The sequence below is a fragment of the Salmo salar genome, chromosome ssa03 (assembly GCF_905237065.1).
Source record: "Salmo salar chromosome ssa03, Ssal_v3.1, whole genome shotgun sequence".
Lineage (NCBI taxonomy): Eukaryota > Metazoa > Chordata > Actinopteri > Salmoniformes > Salmonidae > Salmo > Salmo salar.
In genome coordinates this window covers 93,021,905-93,042,872 of record NC_059444.1, presented here as the reverse complement: position 1 = coordinate 93,042,872, position 20,968 = coordinate 93,021,905, and positions in this window count along the sequence as shown.

The following is a 20,968-nucleotide window of genomic DNA, read 5'->3' as shown; positions in this document are numbered from 1 at the left end:
TGGTAGCATTGCCTTTAAATTGTTTAACTTGGGTCAAACGTTTCGGGTAGCCTTCCACAAGCTTCCCACAGTAAGTTGGGTGAATTTTGACCCATTCCTCCTGACAGAGCTGGTGTAACTGAGTCAGGTTTGTAGGCCTCCTTGCTCACACACACTTTTTCAGTTCTCCCCACAAATGTTCTATGGGATTGAGGTCAGGGCTTTGTGATGGCCACTCCAATACCTTGACATTGTTGTCCTTAAGCCATTTTGCCACAACTTTGGAAGTATGCTTGGGGTCATTGTCCATTTGGAAGATCCATTTGTGACCAAGCTTTAACTTCCTGACTGATGTCTTGAGATGTTGCTTCAATATATCCACATAATTGTCTTTCCTCATGATGCCATCTATTTTGTGAAGTGCACCAGTCCCTCCTGCAGCAAAGCACCCCCACAACATGATGCGGCCACCCCCGTGCTTCACGGTTGGGATGGGGTTCTTCGGCTTGCAAGCCTCCCCCTTTACCTCCAAACATAACAATGGTCATTATGGCCAAACAGTTGCATTTTTGTTTCATCAGACCAGAGGACATTTCTCCAAAAAGTACGATCTTTGTCCCCATGTGCAGTTGCAGACCCTAGTCTGGATTTTTTTATGGCGGTTTTGGAGCAGTGGCTTCTTCCTTGCTGAGCGGCCTTTCAGGTTATGTCGATATAGGACTCATTTTACTGTGGATATAGATACTTTTGTACCTGTTTCCTCCAGCATCTTCACAAGGTCCTTTGCTGTTGTTCTGGGATTGATTTGCACTGTACACAGCAAAGTACGTTCATCTCTAGGAGACAGAACGCGTCTCCTTCCTGAGCGGTATGACAGCTGCGTGGTCCCATGGTGTTTATACTTGCATACTATTGTTTGTGCAGATGAACGTGGTACCTTCAGGCATTTGGAAATTGCTCCCAAGGATGAACCAGACCTGCAGAGGTCTACAATTGTTTTTCTGAGGTCTTGGCTGATTTCTTTTGATTTTCCCATGATGTCAAGCAAAGAGGCACTGAATTTGAAGTTAGGCCTAGAAATTCATCCACAGGTACACCTCCAACTGACTCAAATTATGTCAATTAGCCTATCAGAAGCTTCTAAAGCCATGACATCATTTTCTGGAATTTTCCAAGCTGTTTACAGGCAGAGTCAACTTAGTGTATGTAAACTTCTGACCCACTGGAATTGTGATACAGTGAATTATAAGTGAAATAATCTGTTTGTAAACAATTGTTGGAAAAATTACTTGTGTCATGCACAAAGTAGATGTCCTAACTGACTTGCCAATACTATAGTTTGTTAACAAGAAATGTGTGGAGTGGTTTAAAAACAAGTTTTAATGACTCCAATCTAAGTGTCAACAAGACTGAAAAGAGCGGCATTTTATCACTCAATACTGTCCATGCTGTATACATTAATGCCTGTATTAAGTTTACTCTCTGTTTTTGAATTCTAAAGAAATATTGCAAAATAAAAAGTTCAAAAGAAACAATTTTATATGCCTTTAACTTTTGTAATGTAATGTAAAGATCTACAAGTAATGTCTATGATTTTTGTAATGTATTGAAAAATCGATAAATAATGTCTTTGATTTCCTCCTACCAGAATGTTATATGTTCACCAGAAACGTTGGCTACATACCAGATGACACCTTATCCCCCACATCAGTGATTCTCCTGTCCTCCAGTAACACATCAGTGTTTCTCCTGTCCTCCAGTAACACATCAGTGTTTCTCCTGTCCTCCAGTAACACATCAGTGTTTCTCCAGTCCTCCAGTAACACATCAGTGATTCTCCTGTCCTCCAGTAACACATCAGTGTTTCTCCTGTCCTCCAGTAACACAGTGTTTCTCCTGTCCTCCAGTAACACATCAGTGTTTCTCCTGTCCTCCAGTAACACATCAGTCATTCTCCTGTCCTCCAGTAACACATCAGTCATTCTCCTGTCCTCCAGTAACACATCAGTGATTCTCCTGTCTTCCAGTAACACATCAGTGATTCTCCTGTCCTCCAGTAACACATCAGTCATTCTCCTGTCCTCCAGTAACACATCAGTCATTCTCCTGTCCTCCAGTAACACATCAGTGATTCTCCTGTCTTCCAGTAACACATCAGTGATTCTCCTGTCCTCCAGTAACACAGTGTTTCTCCTGTCCTCCAGTAACACATCAGTCATTCTCCTGTCCTCCAGTAACACATCAGTCATTCTCCTGTCCTCCAGTAACACATCAGTCATTCTCCTGTCCTCCAGTAACACATCAGTGATTCTCCTGTCCTCCAGTAACACATCAGTCATTCTCCTGTCCTCCAGTAACACATCAGTCATTCTCCTGTCCTCCAGTAACACATCAGTGATTCTCCTGTCTTCCAGTAACACATCAGTGATTCTCCTGTCCTCCAGTAACACATCAGTGATTCTCCTGTCCTCCAGTAACACATCAGTCATTCTCCTGTCCTCCAGTAACACATCAGTGATTCTCCTGTCTTCCAGTAACACATCAGTGATTCTCCTGTCCTCCAGTAACACATCAGTGTTTCTCCTGTCCTCCAGTAACACATCAGTGATTCTCCTGTCCTCCAGTAACACATCAGTGATTCTCCTGTCCTCCAGCAACACATCAGTGTTTCTCCTGTCCTCCAGTAACACATCAGTGTTTCTCCTGTCCTCCAGTAACACATCAGTGATTCTCCTGTCCTCCAGTAACACATCAGTGATTCTCCTGTCCTCCAGCAACACATCAGTGTTTCTCCTGTCCTCCAGCAACACATCAGTGTTTCTCCTGTCCTCCAGTAACACATCAGTGTTTCTCCTGTCCTCCAGCAACACATCAGTGTTTCTCCTGTCCTCCAGTAACACATCAGTGATTCTCCTGTCCTCCAGTAACACATCAGTGTTTCTCCTGTCCTCCAGTAACACATCAGTGATTCTCCTGTCCTCCAGTAACACATCAGTGATTCTCCTGTCCTCCAGCAACACATCAGTGTTTCTCCTGTCCTCCAGTAACACATCAGTGATTCTCCTGTCCTCCAGTAACACATCAGTGATTCTCCTGTCCTCCAGCAACACATCAGTGTTTCTCCTGTCCTCCAGTAACACATCAGTGATTCTCCTGTCCTCCAGTAACACATCAGTGATTCTCCTGTCCTCCAGTAACACATCAGTGATTCTCCTGTCCTCCAGCAACACATCAGTGTTTCTCCTGTCCTCCAGTAACACATCAGTGATTCTCCTGTCCTCCAGCAACACATCAGTGTTTCTCCTGTCCTCCAGTAACACATCAGTGATTCTCCTGTCCTCCAGCAACACATCAGTGTTTCTCCTGTCCTCCAGTAACACATCAGTGATTCTCCTGTCCTCCAGTAACACATCAGTGATTCTCCTGTCCTCCAGTAACACATCAGTCATTCTTCAGTTGTTCTCCAGGTTTAGTAGGGATCTTGTCTGTCACTTGTTTGATATTTGTGAAATGTCTCACCTCTTCCTGTGTGTGTGTGTGTGTGAGTGTGTGTGTGTGTGTGTGTGTGTGTGTGTGTGTGTGTGTGTGTGTGTGTGTGTGTGTGTGTGTGTGTGTGTGTGTGTGTGTGTGTGTGTGTGTGTGTGTGTGTGTGTGTGTGTGTGTGTGTGTGTGTTTCATCCCTAGTGCGTGGTGATTGGTGACCTCCCCCCTCCACTCCTCCTATATTTAACTGGTACCAGAGCAGAGTGTTTATCCTCCAGTAAATTGGGCTACTGAGATGTGAAAGCAATTCCAGTCTGGAAATTACAAGAAGCAATACAGAAGAGAAAATAAATAGAATGAAAGGATACTGATGATTAAGCTTATAATAGAGCAATTCACACACAGTTATTCAGAACAAATCAGAGGAACTAGAAAGCATTCACCTGCGTCTCTTGGCTATTCTCAGCAAGAAAAGAGTTTAATCTTTGATGTCTTTTTTAGTAAACATTGTATTTATTTCTGTATTCATTTGAAAAACTCTTAGAAATGATTGATCATAAGACAACAGAAAAGCAACAGCACAGACTTTGACAAAGGAAAAAATCCAGACAGACTGTAAAACGTTTAACTTGTTCAGAAATGTGTTTGGCTTGGATGCACATGTAGCTAGTTTACCTGTAGATCTCCATTGCTTGGGGAGGAACTTGAGGAGTAAGTGCAGGAGTTCAGTCAGCTTCCTGTTTGTCCATTGATGTCTTTTTATGGGATAGAATGACTAAGATTTAGCTGAGAGTAAAGCAGCAAAGAAAGTTTAGCTAATACACACACACAGACGCATACACACACAGAGAAATACACACACAGACGCATATACACACAGAAACAAACAAACACACACACACACACACACACACACACACACACACACACACACACACACACACACACACACACACACACACACACACACACACACACACACACACACACACACACACACACACACACACACACACACACACACACACACACACACACACATACACACACACACACACACACACACATACACATATCTGTCTGAAGAACAGAAGCAGTGGAACACAGAGTAACTGTTTAAACAACAACAGCAGGATCACATGAATATGTTTTATAGATGTTACCACGACAACAACAGCAGGATCACATGAATATGTTTTATAGATGTTACCATGACAACAACAGCAGGATCACATGAATATGTTTTATAGATGTTACCACGACAACAACAGCAGGATCACATGAATATGTTTTATAGATGTTACCACGACAACAACAGCAGGATCACATGAATATGTTTTATAGATGTTACCACGACAACAACAGCAGGATCACATGAATATGTTTTATAGATGTTACCACGACAACAACAGCAGGATCACATGAATATGTTTTATAGATGTTACCACGACAACAACAGCAGGATCACATGAATATGTTTTATAGATGTTACCACGACAACAACAGCAGGATCACATGAATATGTTTTATAGATTTTATCATGACAACAACAGCAGGATCACATGAATATGTTTTATAGATGTTACCACGACAACAACAGCAGGATCACATGAATATGTTTTATAGATGTTACCACGACAACAACAGCAGGATCACATGAATATGTTTTATAGATGTTACCACGACAACAACAGCAGGATCACATGAATATGTTTTATAGATGTTACCACGACAACAACAGCAGGATCACATGAATATGTTTTATAGATGTTACCATGACAACAACAGCAGGATCACATGAATATGTTTTATAGATGTTACCATGACAACAACAGCAGGATCACATGAATATGTTTTATAGATGTTACCACGACAACAACAGCAGGATCACATGAATATGTTTTATAGATGTTACCATGACAACAACAGCAGGATCACATGAATATGTTTTATAGATGTTACCATGACAACAACAGCAGGATCACATGAATATGTTTTATAGATGTTACCACGACAACAACAGCAGGATCACATGAATATGTTTTATAGATGTTACCATGACAACAACAGCAGGATCACATGAATATGTTTTATAGATGTTACCATGACAACAACAGCAGGATCACATGAATATGTTTTATAGATGTTACCATGACAACAACAGCAGGATCACATGAATATGTTTTATAGATTTTATCATGACAACAACAGCAGGATCACATGAATATGTTTTATAGATGTTACCATGACAACAACAGCAGGATCACATGAATATGTTTTATAGATGTTACCACGACAACAACAGCAGGATCACATGAATATGTTTTATAGATTTTATCATGACAACAACAGCAGGATCACATGAATATGTTTTATAGATGTTACCACGACAACAACAGCAGGATCACATGAATATGTTTTATAGATGTTACCACGACAACAACAGCAGGATCACATGAATATGTTTTATAGATGTTACCACGACAACAACAGCAGGATCACATGAATATGTTTTATAGATGTTACCACGACAACAACAGCAGGATCACATGAATATGTTTTATAGATGTTACCATGACAACAACAGCAGGATCACATGAATATGTTTTATAGATGTTACCATGACAACAACAGCAGGATCACATGAATATGTTTTATAGATGTTACCACGACAACAACAGCAGGATCACATGAATATGTTTTATAGATGTTACCATGACAACAACAGCAGGATCACATGAATATGTTTTATAGATGTTACCATGACAACAACAGCAGGATCACATGAATATGTTTTATAGATGTTACCACGACAACAACAGCAGGATCACATGAATATGTTTTATAGATGTTACCATGACAACAACAGCAGGATCACATGAATATGTTTTATAGATGTTACCATGACAACAACAGCAGGATCACATGAATATGTTTTATAGATGTTACCATGACAACAACAGCAGGATCACATGAATATGTTTTATAGATTTTATCATGACAACAACAGCAGGATCACATGAATATGTTTTATAGATGTTACCATGACAACAACAGCAGGATCACATGAATATGTTTTATAGATGTTACCATGATAACAACAGTAACATGGAGCAATCAATTACAACATCAGGAGTACTATTACGATCCAATTAAATTTACCTGCCACTATGGTTGGTCTGGGCTAGTGGCCAGTGGCCACACTGTTAGCAGTCAGACAGTGGAGGCTCCTCAGAGGGGGAAGGGGAGGACCATCCTCCTCAGTGAATTTCTTAAAATAAAAAATGGTAAAACATTGAAAAACTAGACTAAATATATTCACGTCACCAAATAATTGATTAAAACACTGTTTTGCAATGAAGGTCTACAAGTAGCCTCAACAGCACACTGCAGTAGCACCATGGTGTAGTCGGAGGACAGCTAGCTTCATTCCTCCTCTTGGTACATTGACTTCTATACAAAACCTAGGATGCTCATGGTTCTCACCCCCTTCCATAGACTTACACAGTAATTATGACAACTTTCGGAGGACGTCCTCCAACTTATCAGAACTCTTGCAGCGTGAACTGACATGTTGTCCACCCAATCAAATGATCAGTGTCATCACGCGTCGTTGAAGGGGGACCAAAACGCAGTCATAGGCTAGGTTGTAGCAACCTCATGATGAGTACTGGGAAAATTCCAGTATCATGTAGTAGCCTAAACCTATTGATGTTACATTGAACTGGGTGAAAGGAATATGAATGACCGTCATCCAACATGCTGTAATAGAAATAAGGCCATAAAACAAATATTATCCTCCCTCATCATAAACGGCACTGACCGCCACTGCAGTGAGAGATACAGAGACCTTCTCCACTGAGACTGCAGATGTTCTCAATAGACTAGAACAGTGGTCACGACCTTTTCTGAGTCAAGATCACTTTCTGAGTCAAGATCACTTTCTGAGTCAAGATCACTTTCTGAGTCAAAATAGAATGGAGATATGCAGCTCAGAGTTTTTGGTTTGTTAAACAAGACTTAAAAAACGCAAGCCTATGCAACACTAACCAAATAAAAATAGTTCTGTAGCAATGAGGTTTGTGCAGTAGTCTATAGACCCAATACATATTCACCTCATATTGGCTTTGCATGAATTGCCCATCCAATGTTGCTCTTCTCAGACCATTTTGAATGTCTATTTTTTTAAATGTAGCTGTATGATCACACTGGTAATAGATCATTTGTTGTATTATTGTGAGGCACGGCTGAGTGAGCATAATAATTTGCTTCTTTTTTTTTTACTGGACTAATGGCCTGCGACTGATGGTCAGTCTGAGAGAAGGCAGGGAGCAGCAGTGAGGCTCTCACCAGACTCACCGTCCCTCCGCTCTCCCTCCCTCCACTGAGAAAAGGGGACACAGTCTTCCAGCTGATGGAGAAACTCAAGTCACACTGCATTATTTCTGCCTCATGCATCAATTCATGTTATTACTCCTATGACCAGACAAGTACATACTTATTTCATTCCTATACCATCTGGTGTGTCAGGGTGTCTTCATTCCTATACCATCTGGTGTGTCAGGGTGTCTTCATTCCTATACCATCTGGTGTGTCAGGGTGTCTTCATTCCTATACCATCTGGTGTGTCAGGGTGTCTTCATTCCTATACCATCTGGTGTGTCAGGGTGTCTTCATTCCTATACCATCTGGTGTGTCAGGGTGTCTTCATTCCTATACCATCTGGTGTGTCAGGGTGTCTTCATTCCTATACCATCTGGTGTGTGTCAGGGTGTCTTCATTCCTATACCATCTGGTGTGTGTCAGGGTGTCTTCATTCCTATACCATCTGGTGTGTCAGGGTGTCTTCATTCCTATACCATCTGGTGTGTCAGGGTGTCTTCATTCCTATACCATCTGGTGTGTCAGGGTGTCTTCATTCCTATACCATCTGGTGTGTCAGGGTGTCTTCATTCCTATACCATCTGGTGTGTCGGGTGTCTTCATTCCTATACCCTCTGGTGTGTGTCAGGGTGTCTTCATTCCTATACCATCTGGTGTGTCGGGTGTCTTCATTCCTATACCCTCTGGTGTGTGTCAGGGTGTCTTCATTCCTATACCATCTGGTGTGTCAGGATGTCTTCATTCCTATACCATCTGGTGTGTCAGGGTGTCTTCATTCCTATACCATCTGGTGTGTCAGGGTGTCTTCATTCCTATACCATCTGGTGTGTCAGGGTGTCTTCATTCCTATACCATCTGGTGTGTCAGGGTGTCTTCATTCCTATACCATCTGGTGTGTGTCAGCATGTCTTCATTCCTATACCATCTGGTGTGTGTCAGGGTGTCTTCATTCCTATACCATCTGGTGTGTCAGGATGTCTTCATTCCTATACCATCTGGTGTGTGTCAGGGTGTCTTCATTCCTATACCATCTGGTGTGTCAGGGTGTCTTCATTCCTATACCATCTGGTGTGTGTCAGCATGTCTTCATTCCTATACCATCTGGTGTGTGTCAGGGTGTCTTCATTCCTATACCATCTGGTGTGTCAGGGTGTCTTCATTCCTATACCATCTGGTGTGTGTCAGGGTGTCTTCATTCCTATACCATCTGGTGTGTGTCAGGGTGTCTTCATTCCTATACCATCTGGTGTGTCAGGGTGTCTTCATTCCTATACCATCTGGTGTGTCAGGGTATCTTCATTCCTATACCATCTGGTGTGTCAGGGTGTCTTCATTCCTATACCATCTGGTGTGTGTCAGGGTGTCTTCATTCCTATACCATCTGGTGTGTCAGGGTGTCTTCATTCCTATACCATCTGGTGTGTCAGGATGTCTTCATTCCTATACCATCTGGTGTGTGTCAGGGTGTCTTCATTCCTATACCATCTGGTGTGTCAGGGTGTCTTCATTCCTATACCATCTGGTGTGTCAGGATGTCTTCATTCCTATACCATCTGGTGTGTGTCAGGGTGTCTTCATTCCTATACCATCTGGTGTGTGTCAGGGTGTCTTCATTCCTATACCATCTGGTGTGTCAGGGTGTCTTCATTCCTATACCATCTGGTGTGTCAGGGTGTCTTCATTCCTATACCATCTGGTGTGTCAGGGTGTCTTCATTCCTATACCATCTGGTGTGTCAGGGTGTCTTCATTCCTATACCATCTGGTGTGTCAGGATGTCTTCATTCCTATACCATCTGGTGTGTGTCAGGGTGTCTTCATTCCTATACCATCTGGTGTGTGTCAGGGTGTCTTCATTCCTATACCATCTGGTGTGTCAGGATGTCTTCATTCCTATACCATCTGGTGTGTGTCAGGGTGTCTTCATTCCTATACCATCTGGTGTGTGTCAGGGTGTCTTCATTCCTATACCATCTGGTGTGTGTCAGGGTGTCTTCATTCCTATACCATCTGGTGTGTGTCAGGGTGTCTTCATTCCTATACCATCTGGTGTGTGTCAGGGTGTCTTCATTCCTATACCATCTGGTGTGTCAGGATGTCTTCATTCCTATACCATCTGGTGTGTGTCAGGATGTCTTCATTCCTATACCATCTGGTGTGTCAGGGTGTCTTCATTCCTATACCATCTGGTGTGTCAGGGTGTCTTCATTCCTATACCATCTGGTGTGTCAGGGTGTCTTCATTCCTATACCATCTGGTGTGTGTCAGGGTGTCTTCATTCCTATACCATCTGGTGTGTCAGGGTGTCTTCATTCCTATACCATCTGGTGTGTGTCAGGGTGTCTTCATTCCTATACCATCTGGTGTGTGTCAGGGTGTCTTCATTCCTATACCATCTGGTGTGTGTCAGGGTGTCTTCATTCCTATACCATCTGGTGTGTGTCAGGGTGTCTTCATTCCTATACCATCTGGTGTGTCAGGGTGTCTTCATTCCTATACCATCTGGTGTGTGTCAGGGTGTCTTCATTCCTATACCATCTGGTGTGTCAGGGTGTCTTCATTCCTATACCATCTGGTGTGTGTCAGGGTATCATTAGAGGACATATAATCACTTTTCCCTCGAGAGATACACTCTCTCTCTCACACAGAATTGAACCTCCACATTCTGTAGCATTGTTTGGCTGTTTCTATAGTTACTTGAGCAGAGTGTATCTCCTTACTTGGGACAAATTAATAATCCGTGACAAATGCCCTCAATGAAACTATAAAGGTGTTAAAACCATTCTCCTAAGGAATAACCCATCTGGGTCTGAGGGTCCTGTAGTAATAATAACTAAAGACTCATTTCAAAGGGATGATTCAAATCCAAAAGGACAGTTTAAAAAAAATGTATTTCCTCTTTATTTATACAGGTAATTCAATTAAGAACAGCTTCTTATTTACAGTGACAACCTGTCCCATCCCCCAAAAATGTACGGTTCACAACACTACTGCTTGGGATACTACTCCTGACTACCAAGTACAACTTGGTAGTCAGGAGTAGTAACTCTATATCTGTTCTGCTGTCGCCTGCCTCCCAGCTCTAACCACTGTCCTTACCAGCCCAATATGCTCCCCCCCCCCCCCACACACACACACACACACACACACACACACACCATGCCTCTATTCCTCAAGGGCCAAGAGAGAAGGAAAACAATCCCCCACTAACCTCTCCCTTCCGTTCCCTAATAGAGGGAAGCATATTGGGCTGGTAAGGACAGTGGTTAGAGCTGGGAGGCAGGCGACAGCAGAACAGATATAGAGTTAGTACATAGACAGGTGTCTTTGGGCCACACAGCCAATTGCAGTTAAAGGTGCAATCTGTGATACGTGAATATGTTCAATGGTTGTTTTCATTTGAAAGGGATTAGCAGTGTTTCCACTGGAAAAATGTGTAGCAGTGGAGGGAAAAGGTGGCCTCACCCCTCAGCTGTATACGAAAACATGTGGAGCTGCCGTTTTGTTGAAAGACAAAATGTCGGATTGTAGCTCTAACCCCCATTATTATAACCTCTATGTGAATGTAATCATTCATAGTGAATGTACTGGTCTCTTCCGTTCCGTGTTCAATCACATTAATACATTTCTTCCACCTGGATTGAATTGGCCCCAGGGACACAATATGACGACAAAGGAAATGAGGTAAATTGCTAGTTATTAATGTGCAGACAAACATCGCCCAACCTGGTTATGTGGTAATGTGTTGAGGTCATTCCCCAGGTACATGCTATGTTAATGCAGACTCTAATGGCACACTATTCACTATACGTTATAGCACACTACGTTTTACCAGGGTATACTATAAAACTAGTGCAAAATATAGGGAATAGGAAGCGGTTGGAGACAAAAACAGGCAGAGGAAGAAAAGGAGACGCTTCGTTAACACTTTAACCTGATGGGGGGAAAGAGAAAAAGCGAGTGCGAGCATTTTGTTGACAGGTTTTAACCCCCCTAACAGGTTTTAACCCCCCCAACAGGTTTTAACCCCCTACATCTTGTTGACAGGTTTTAACCCCCCTAACAGGTTTTAACCCCCCCAACAGGTTTTAACCCCCCAAACAGGTTTTAACCCCCCTAACAGGTTTTAACCCCCCCAACAGGTTTTAACCCCCCTAACAGGTTTTAACCCCCCTAACAGTTTTTAACTCCCTACATCTAGTTGACAGGTTTTAACCCCCTAACAGGTTTTAACCCCCCTAACAGGATTTAACCCCCTAACAGGTTTCAACCCCCTACATCTTGTTGACAGGTTTTAACCCCCCTACAGCTTGTTGACAGGTTTTAACCCCCTAACAGGATTTAACCCCCTAACAGGTTTCAACCCCTACATCTTGTTGACAGGTTTTAACCCCCCTACATCTTGTTGACAGGTTTTATCCCCCTAACAGGTTTTAACCCCCCTACATCTTGTTGACAGGTTTTATCCCCCCTAACAGGATTTAACCCCCTACATCTTGTTGACAGGTTTTAACCCCCCTACAGCTTGTTGACAGGTTTTAACCCCCTACATCTTGACAGGTTTTAACCCCCTAACAGGTTTTAACCCCCTACATCTTGACAGGTTTTAACCCCCTAACAGGTTTTAACCCCCTACATCTTGTTGACAGGTTTTAACCCCCTAACAGCTTTTAACCCCCATAACAGGTTTTAAACCCCTAACAGGTTTTAACCCCCCTATGAGGTTTTAACCCCCTACATCTAGTTGACAGGTTTTAACCCCACTAACAGGTTTTAACCCCACTAACAGCTTTTAACCCCCATAACAGGTTTTAAACCCCTAACAGGTTTTAACCCCCCTAACAGGTTTCAACCCCCTAACAGGTTTTAACCCCCTACATCTAGTTGACAGGTTTTAACCCCACTAACAGGTTTTAACCCCACTAACAGGTTTTAACCCCCTATCAGGTTTTAACCCCCTACATATTGTTGACAGGTTTTTAACCCCCTAACAGGTTTTAACCCCCTACATATTGTTGACAGGTTTTAACCCCCCTAACAGGTTTCAACCCCCTAAAAGGTTTTAACCCCCCTACATCTTGTTGACAGGTTTTAACCCCCTTAACAGGTATTAACCCCCTAACAGGTTTTAACCCCCCTAACAGGTTTTAACCCCTTATATCTTGTTGACAGGTTTTAAACCCCCTAACAGGTTTTAACCCCCTAACAGGTTTCAACCCCCTAACAGGTTTTAACCCCCTAAAAGCCTTTAACCCCCTATCAGGTTTTAACCCCCCTATATCTTGTTGACAGGTTTTAACCCCCCTAACAGGTTTTAACCCCCTAACAGGTTTTAACCCCCCTATGAGGTTTTAACCCCCTAACAGGTTTAAACCCCCTAACAGGTTTTAACCCCTAACAGGTTTTAACCCACCTAACAGGTTTTAACCCCCTATCAGGTTACCCCCCTATCAGGTTACCCCCCCCTATGAGGTTTTAACCCCCTAACAGCTTTTAACCCCCCTATCAGGTTTTAACCCCCCTGTCAGGTTTTAACCCCCTAACAGGTTTTAACCCCCTAACAGGTTTTAACACCCTAACAGGTTTCAACCCCTAACAGGTTTTAACCCCCTACATCTTGTTGACAGGTTTTAACCCCTAACAGGTTTTAACCCCCTAACAAGTTTTAACCCCCCGAACAGGTTTTAACCCCCTATCAGGTTAACCCCCCTATGAGGTTTTAACGCCCCTAACAGCTTTTAACCCCCTATCAGCTTTTAACCCCTAACAGGTTTTAACCCCCTATTAGGTTTTAACCCCCTAACAGCTTTTAACCCCCTATCAGGTTTTAACCCCCCTAACAGATTTTAATCCCCTATCAGGTTTTAACCCCCTTTATCTTGTTGACAGGTTTTAACCCCCTAACAGGTTTTAACCCCCCTACATCTTGTTGACAGGTTTTAACCCCCTTAACAGGTATTAACCCCTAACAGGTTTTAACCCCCCTAACAGGTTTTAACCCCCTATATCTTGTTGACAGGTTTTAAACCCCCTAACAGGTTTTAACCCCCTAACAGGTTTCAACCCCCTAACAGGTTTTAACCCCCTAAAAGCCTTTAACCCCCTATCAAGTTTTAACCCCCCTATATCTTGTTGACAGGTTTTAACCCCCCTAACAGGTTTTAACCCCCTAACAGGTTTTAACCCCCTATGAGGTTTTAACCCCCTAACAGGTTTAAACCCCCTAACAGGTTTTAACCCCCTAACAGGTTTTAACCCACCTAACAGGTTTTAACCCCCTATCAGGTTACCCCCCTATCAGGTTACCCCCCCTATGAGGTTTTAACCCCCCTATGAGGTTTTAACCCCCTAACAGCTTTTAACCCCTAACAGGTTTTAACCCCCCTGTCAGGTTTTAACCCCCCTAACAGGTTTTAACCCCCTAACAGGTTTTAACCCCCTAACAGGTTTCAACACCCTAACAGGTTTCAACCCCTAACAGGTTTTAACCCCCTACATCTTGTTGACAGGTTTTAACCCCTAACAGGTTTTAACCCCCCTAACAAGTTTTAACCCCCCCCTAACAGGTTTTAACCCCCTATCAGGTTAACCCCCCTATGAGGTTTTAACCCCCCTAACAGCTTTTAACCCCCCATCAGCTTTTAACCCCTAACAGGTGTTAACCCCCTATTAGGTTTTAACCCCCTAACAGCTTTTAACCCCCTAACAGGTTTTAACCCCCTAACAGCTTTTAACCCCCCTATCAGGTTTTAACCCCCCTAACAGATTTTAATCCCCTATAAGGTTTTAACCCCCTTTATCTTGTTGACAGGTTTTAACCCCCTGACAGGTTATAACCCCCTAACAGGTTATAACCCCCTACATCTTGTTGATAGGATTTAACCCCTTACACCTTGTTGATTGACCCCCTAACAGGTTTTCACCCCCAACAGGTTTTAACCCCCTACATCTTGTTGACAGGTTTTAACCCCCCTACATCTTGTTGACAGGTTTTAACCCCCTAACAGGTTTTAACCCCCTAACAGGTTTTAACCCCTAACAGGTTTTCACCCCCTAACAGGTTTTAACCCCTTACACCTTGTTGATTAACCCCCTTAACAGGTTTTAACCCCCTAACAGGTTTTAACCCTCTAACAGGTTTTAACCCCCTAACAGGTTTTAACCCCCTAACAGGTTTTAACCCCCTACATCACGGTGGGTATCCACACAGAGTACTCCCAGCTCAGCTCAAGAGACTCTCTTGTATGTCTCAATGACTTTGTATAATACTTTATGATGTGTCACTCTGGTTTATAAGTGTCAATCCTGAGCCCCAAGTCACTGTTTTTAGGTTCCTGCGGTGAGTGGTCTGTCATACAAGTCCTTTTTGATAGTCTCTGATGGGTGGGGTTGAACTGTCACCTGTCAGCTAACATCTAGTTCCTGTAGAAGGGTAATATGTCAAGAGCAGAGATACAGGCAGAGCAAGTATCATCTTTGATACAAGACGAGGAGAAATGTAAAAGAGGACTGCTGAAAGAACAGATGTTGTCATCCTCTTCACTCATTGCAGTTTTATTTAAGAGGTTCAACTTCTCAGAAAGCCAATCAAATCAATGTTGCCCTCTGGATTGAAAATCAGCCCTCAGAACACTTATGGGAAATTAAAACTGAGCAAGATGAGCAGTGCTTTTATTGCCAGTGTAGCACAGCTTTGGTGTCATCTTCAGCCAAACATACTTGCTCATCTTCTCCAGAAGAAGAATAGCCAACAACACTGTCGAGGAAACATCTTGTTTGAATATGTGTAGCTAGAGGATGTATTCTTTAAAACGACCACATTCAGATTAAATAGGTAATACAGACTGTATGATGGTTGAAAATAAATCCAGGCCTTGTCTTTATAAGAAGAGGGGCACTGTATTCACAAAGTGTGGTCCAAAATGACACCTTATTCCCTATATAGTGCACACTATTCCCTATATAGCACACTACTTTGAACCAGGGCCCATAGGGGATAGGGTGCATTTTGGCAATCGCCCCACATTCTCAAGCTCACATCTCTTCATGTTTTAATGTTTTATGTCTGTGTTGTGCTGGGCGGCTTGGGTCCTAGCAGGGTAGGAGATTTCATCTTTCCACAGAGCAACACACACACACACACACACACACACACACACACACACACACACACACACACACACACACACACACACACACACACACACACACACACACACACACACACAGGATAGGATGTTTCATCTTTCCACAGAGCAACACACACTGTTGAGTCGACGTATAGTCTTTCCACAGGTCATCCATCGACCAATCCAGTCCCATCACAACACACACATAATTTCCCCAGTATTCTCCATAACCCAGTCCCATCACACAACATTTCCCCAGTATTCTCCATAACCCAGTCCTATCACACATCATTTCCCCAGTATTCTCCATAACCCAGTCCTATCACACAACATTTCCCCAGTATTCTCCATAACCCAGTCCCATCACACACACACACACACAACATTTCCCCAGTACTCTCCATAACCCAGTCCCATCACACAACATTTCCCCAGTATTCTCCATAACCCAGTCCCATCACACACACACACACACACACACAACATTTCCCCAGTACTCTCCATAACCCAGTCCCATCACACAACATTTCCACAGTATTCTCCATAACCCAGTCCCATCACACAACATTTCCCCAGTACTCTCCATAACCCAGTCCCATCACACAACATTTCCCCAGTATTCTCCATAACCCAGTCCCATCACACACACACACACACACACACACACACACACACACACACACACACACACACACACACACACACACACACACACACACACACACACACACACACACACACACACACACACAACATTTCCCCAGTACTCTCCATAACCCAGTCCCATCTCACACACACACACACACACACACACACACACACACACACACACACACACACACACACACACACACACACACACACACACACACACACACACACACACACACACACACACACACACACACACACAACATTTCCCCAGTACTCTCCATAACCCAGTCCCAAAGCAAATGCTATTGTCTTTGATTTACGGTTTTATGATGTATTAAAGGGTCATTGCTTGGAACTAGGGGAGAATCATCTGCAAGAGTGCTGGCCTTTATACTAGAGAATGCAGCCATAGCATGTCATATTCGTGAATGTAGGTGGCAGGGAAGTCAGGCGCAGGAGAAACCAAGTTGGTTAAATATGGAGTATTTGATGAAAAACAAACTCCATAACCAAAGTACAAAATAAAATGGGTAAAGGATACCCGTCGCACACCGATACACAAATCCACGTAACATAACATACAAACAATCACCGACAAGGACATGAGGGGAAACAGAGGGTTAAATACACAAGTAATTAATGGGATTGTAAACAGGTGTGATGGAAGACAAGACAAAACCTATGATGGAAGACAAGACTATATAACCTGGTAATTTACAGTCCTCAACAGGATGTAGAGTTTAGACTAGGAGATGTAGAGATATAACCTGGTAATTTACAGTCCTCAACAGGATGTAGAGTTTAGACTAAGAGATATAGAGATATAACCTGGTAATTTACAGTCCTCAACAGGATGTAGAGTTCAGACTAGGAGATGTAGAGATATAACCTGGTAATTTACAGTCCTCAACAGGATGTAGAGTTTAGACTAAGAGATATAGAGATATAACCTGGTAATTTACAGTCCTCAACAGGATGTAGAGTTTAGACTAGGAGATGTAGAGATATAACCTGGTAATTTACAGTCCTCAACAGGATGTAGAGTTTAGACTAGGAGATGTAGAGATATAACCTGGTAATTTACAGTCCTCAACAGGATGTAGAGTTTAGACTAAGAGATATAGAGATATAACCTGGTAATTTACAGTCCTCAACAGGATGTAGAGTTCAGACTAAGAGATATACATCTATATAACCTGGTAATTTACAGTCCTCAACAGGATGTAGAGTTTAGACTAGGAGATATACATCTATATAACCTGGTAATTTACAGTCCTCAACAGGATGTAGAGTTTAGACTAAGAGATATACATCTATATAACCTGGTAATTTACAGTCCTCAACAGGATGTCGAGTTTAGACTAGGACAGGGGCGAAAATCTGATTTCAACTTTGGAGGGGACAATTACATGAAATTTTCTCAAGAGCAATTCCTGAGGGGGACACCAAAAGTAGTGCTGTAACACATAGCCTACATTGTAATATGGTAAATGTATATTGAGGAACCAAAGAAATAAGGTGTTTGCCGTACTCCTAACTACCGGTACCCAAAACTACACAACTAATCACAACAGCAATACCATTGCCTTTAACAAATCTTAGTTCAGTCACCAGTTTAAGTTGAGAGTGGGGGTATCCATGGCATTTTCCAATTATGTTCCTATTTTACAATAAAAAAAAATTGAGAACCTTTCATAATGTTGCCAAACAAAGACTCAACAAACTTACCTGAGACTCCCTGTCTCTGCCAGTCTGTCCCTGCATATCTGTCCCCAACTCTGCTGTCTGTGTGCCATCTGTTGCCTGCTCTGCCTAACGACATCATTGTGAAACATTTCCATTAGAATTTCATTTCTTTCTTATGAACATTTTATCAACTAGTCTTTGAGATATTAGGCTACTAGGGTTCTTAATATGCGTTTTGGTGTATTGAAAAATACTCTGATGTCCGTCTTTTATTTTTCTGCCATTTTTCTACCTGGCTGGCTGGCTGGCTACACACCCAGTGTGTAGGTTATTTACAGTAGGAGATGGGCTTCTATCATCTTCAATCATTCTATTTGGGCTTCGATCTAAAAGGTAGCTAGCAAATGTGAAACGGATTAAAATGACAGGAGTTGACATCTGTATGAGTTCACCATTTACACAACATATGCTGCAACCTTTTGTAATTTTAATAGTTTGTTTCATATTGGCTGGCTTCCAACAATAGCTGAATTTGCAAAGCTAGCGAGCACCAATTCAGTTTCAGTGGTGTTTGCTATAATCTTTGCTACCCGGGTTAAATGAAGGTGAAATAAAATAAATAAATAAAAGTTCCCTTGCGACAATTTAGCTTTTGCAACGAGACCATTAAATATATTTAAGACAATGGTAGAAGAGAGTGTAGTTCTGTTCAGTTTGGATATCAGTTTATCGCTAACCTTATCACAGGGACTTTGAAGCACTAACTTACATCATCTGCATGCTGATCTTGGAATAAATTGATGATAGCAAAGATTCCATCTTTGACGACGCCACATAAATGTAATAGGTAATAGCTAGCTTAATAGTTAATATTTGCGCGCTAGCTCTGCATATTCAGCTAGTGTGTGTGCGCGATTGACTGGATTAACCTCACGTCAGTTACGTGCATTGAGTGCCTTTCAGACAGTAGATACAACCTCTACGTTACCTTGCCAGTGGATCAAACCATTGTGAGGCAAAGGGTGGGGGGGTCGCAATGTTTTGAAACTTAAAAACGCGCTATTAAGTGTCTATAATCAGCACAATTGCTTTCATTGCGTATTATTAATATTATTTAAATTACATAGTTATGTTTCAGTGATATATTGGGGGGGACAAATCATATTTTTCCCAGGATGGGGGGGTCGTGTCCCCCCCGTCCCCCCCGGGATTTCCGCTCCTGGACTAGGAGATATACATCTATATAACCTGGTAATTTACAGTCCTCAACAGGATGTAGAGTTTAGACTAGGAGATATAGAGATATAACCTGGTAATTTACAGTCCTCAACAGGATGTAGAGTTCAGACTAAGAGATATACATCTATATAACCTGGTAATTTACAGTCCTCAACAGGATGTAGAGTTCAGACTAAGAGATATAGAGATATAACCTGGTAATTTACAGTCCTCAACAGGATGTAGAGTTCAGACTAAGAGATATAGAGATATAACCTGGTAATGTACAGTCCTCAACAGGATGTAGAGTTCAGACTAAGAGAAATAGAGATATAACCTGGTAATTTATAGTCCTCAACAGGATGTAGAGTTCAGACTAAGAGATATAGAGATATAACCTGGTAATTTACAGTCCTCAACAGGATGTAGAGTTCAGACTAGGAGATATATATCTATATAACCTGGTAATTTACAGTCCTCAACAGTGTCATGACGTTGGCCTGTGGGTAAGGTTTATGACCCCCCCCCCATAAATACCTTACTCCCTTCCCCTCTCTGAATCTACTGAAGGACTTGAATAGCCTGTGTTAAATATAGAGAGTCTGGGAACATCAAACAAATGGGGAAAGGTACCACATATTTTGTTAATAAAACCAGTTGGAAATATGCTTGGGAACGTAATGAGTATGTATGTCAGTTCGGTTGTCATCTGAGACATTATGACTGATGACAGGACGACATAAACTGTATCTGAGAAAGTATACGCCCTCTAGTTATCAGAGTCACATGGAATTGTTATGCAATTGAAATGTTTGATATTGAAAATGTTTGTTAGGAGATGAAATGTAATTTTAGCTTCCGAATGAGAGATTTGGGTTTTCATAAGGAAAGTGCCCTGCTCGATCAGTGGCCCAACCCTGTGAAGAGACAGGGGTTATAAACGATGAAACACCTCCCTCCCCCTCTCCACTATATAATCCTTTGACGAAAAGATAACCAGGTTGTTCCAGTACGGGAGGTCTGCAGCCTCTACGTTAGAAGGACACACATGTCAAGTACAGAACTAAGCCAACCTCGGCGTGAGCTCTGGTATGAACTGGTATGAACTTTGAGCTTATTCACTACAGAAGTGCTACTTCCTAGCCGTTGAGTTAGCAGCGGCCGCTGCTAACGTGGGTTAGGAAAGGACGGACGACGGATCCAGTCTAACAACCAGACGAAGATACCACCACGTATCCAATGGACCACCATTGACATTCTTCCGAAAACAGGGAGATCTGTGGCCAACCCGGCCAGCATCTACGACCAATCTACCGAAGCGCAGCTCAGAGTAAATATTTATTGCATTTTCTTTTTCCAAATGGGCGGTAATTTAGAATGCATAAGATAATGTATTTACGATAGCATAGCTGCTGTTTCTGTGTTCCTAAATCTTCC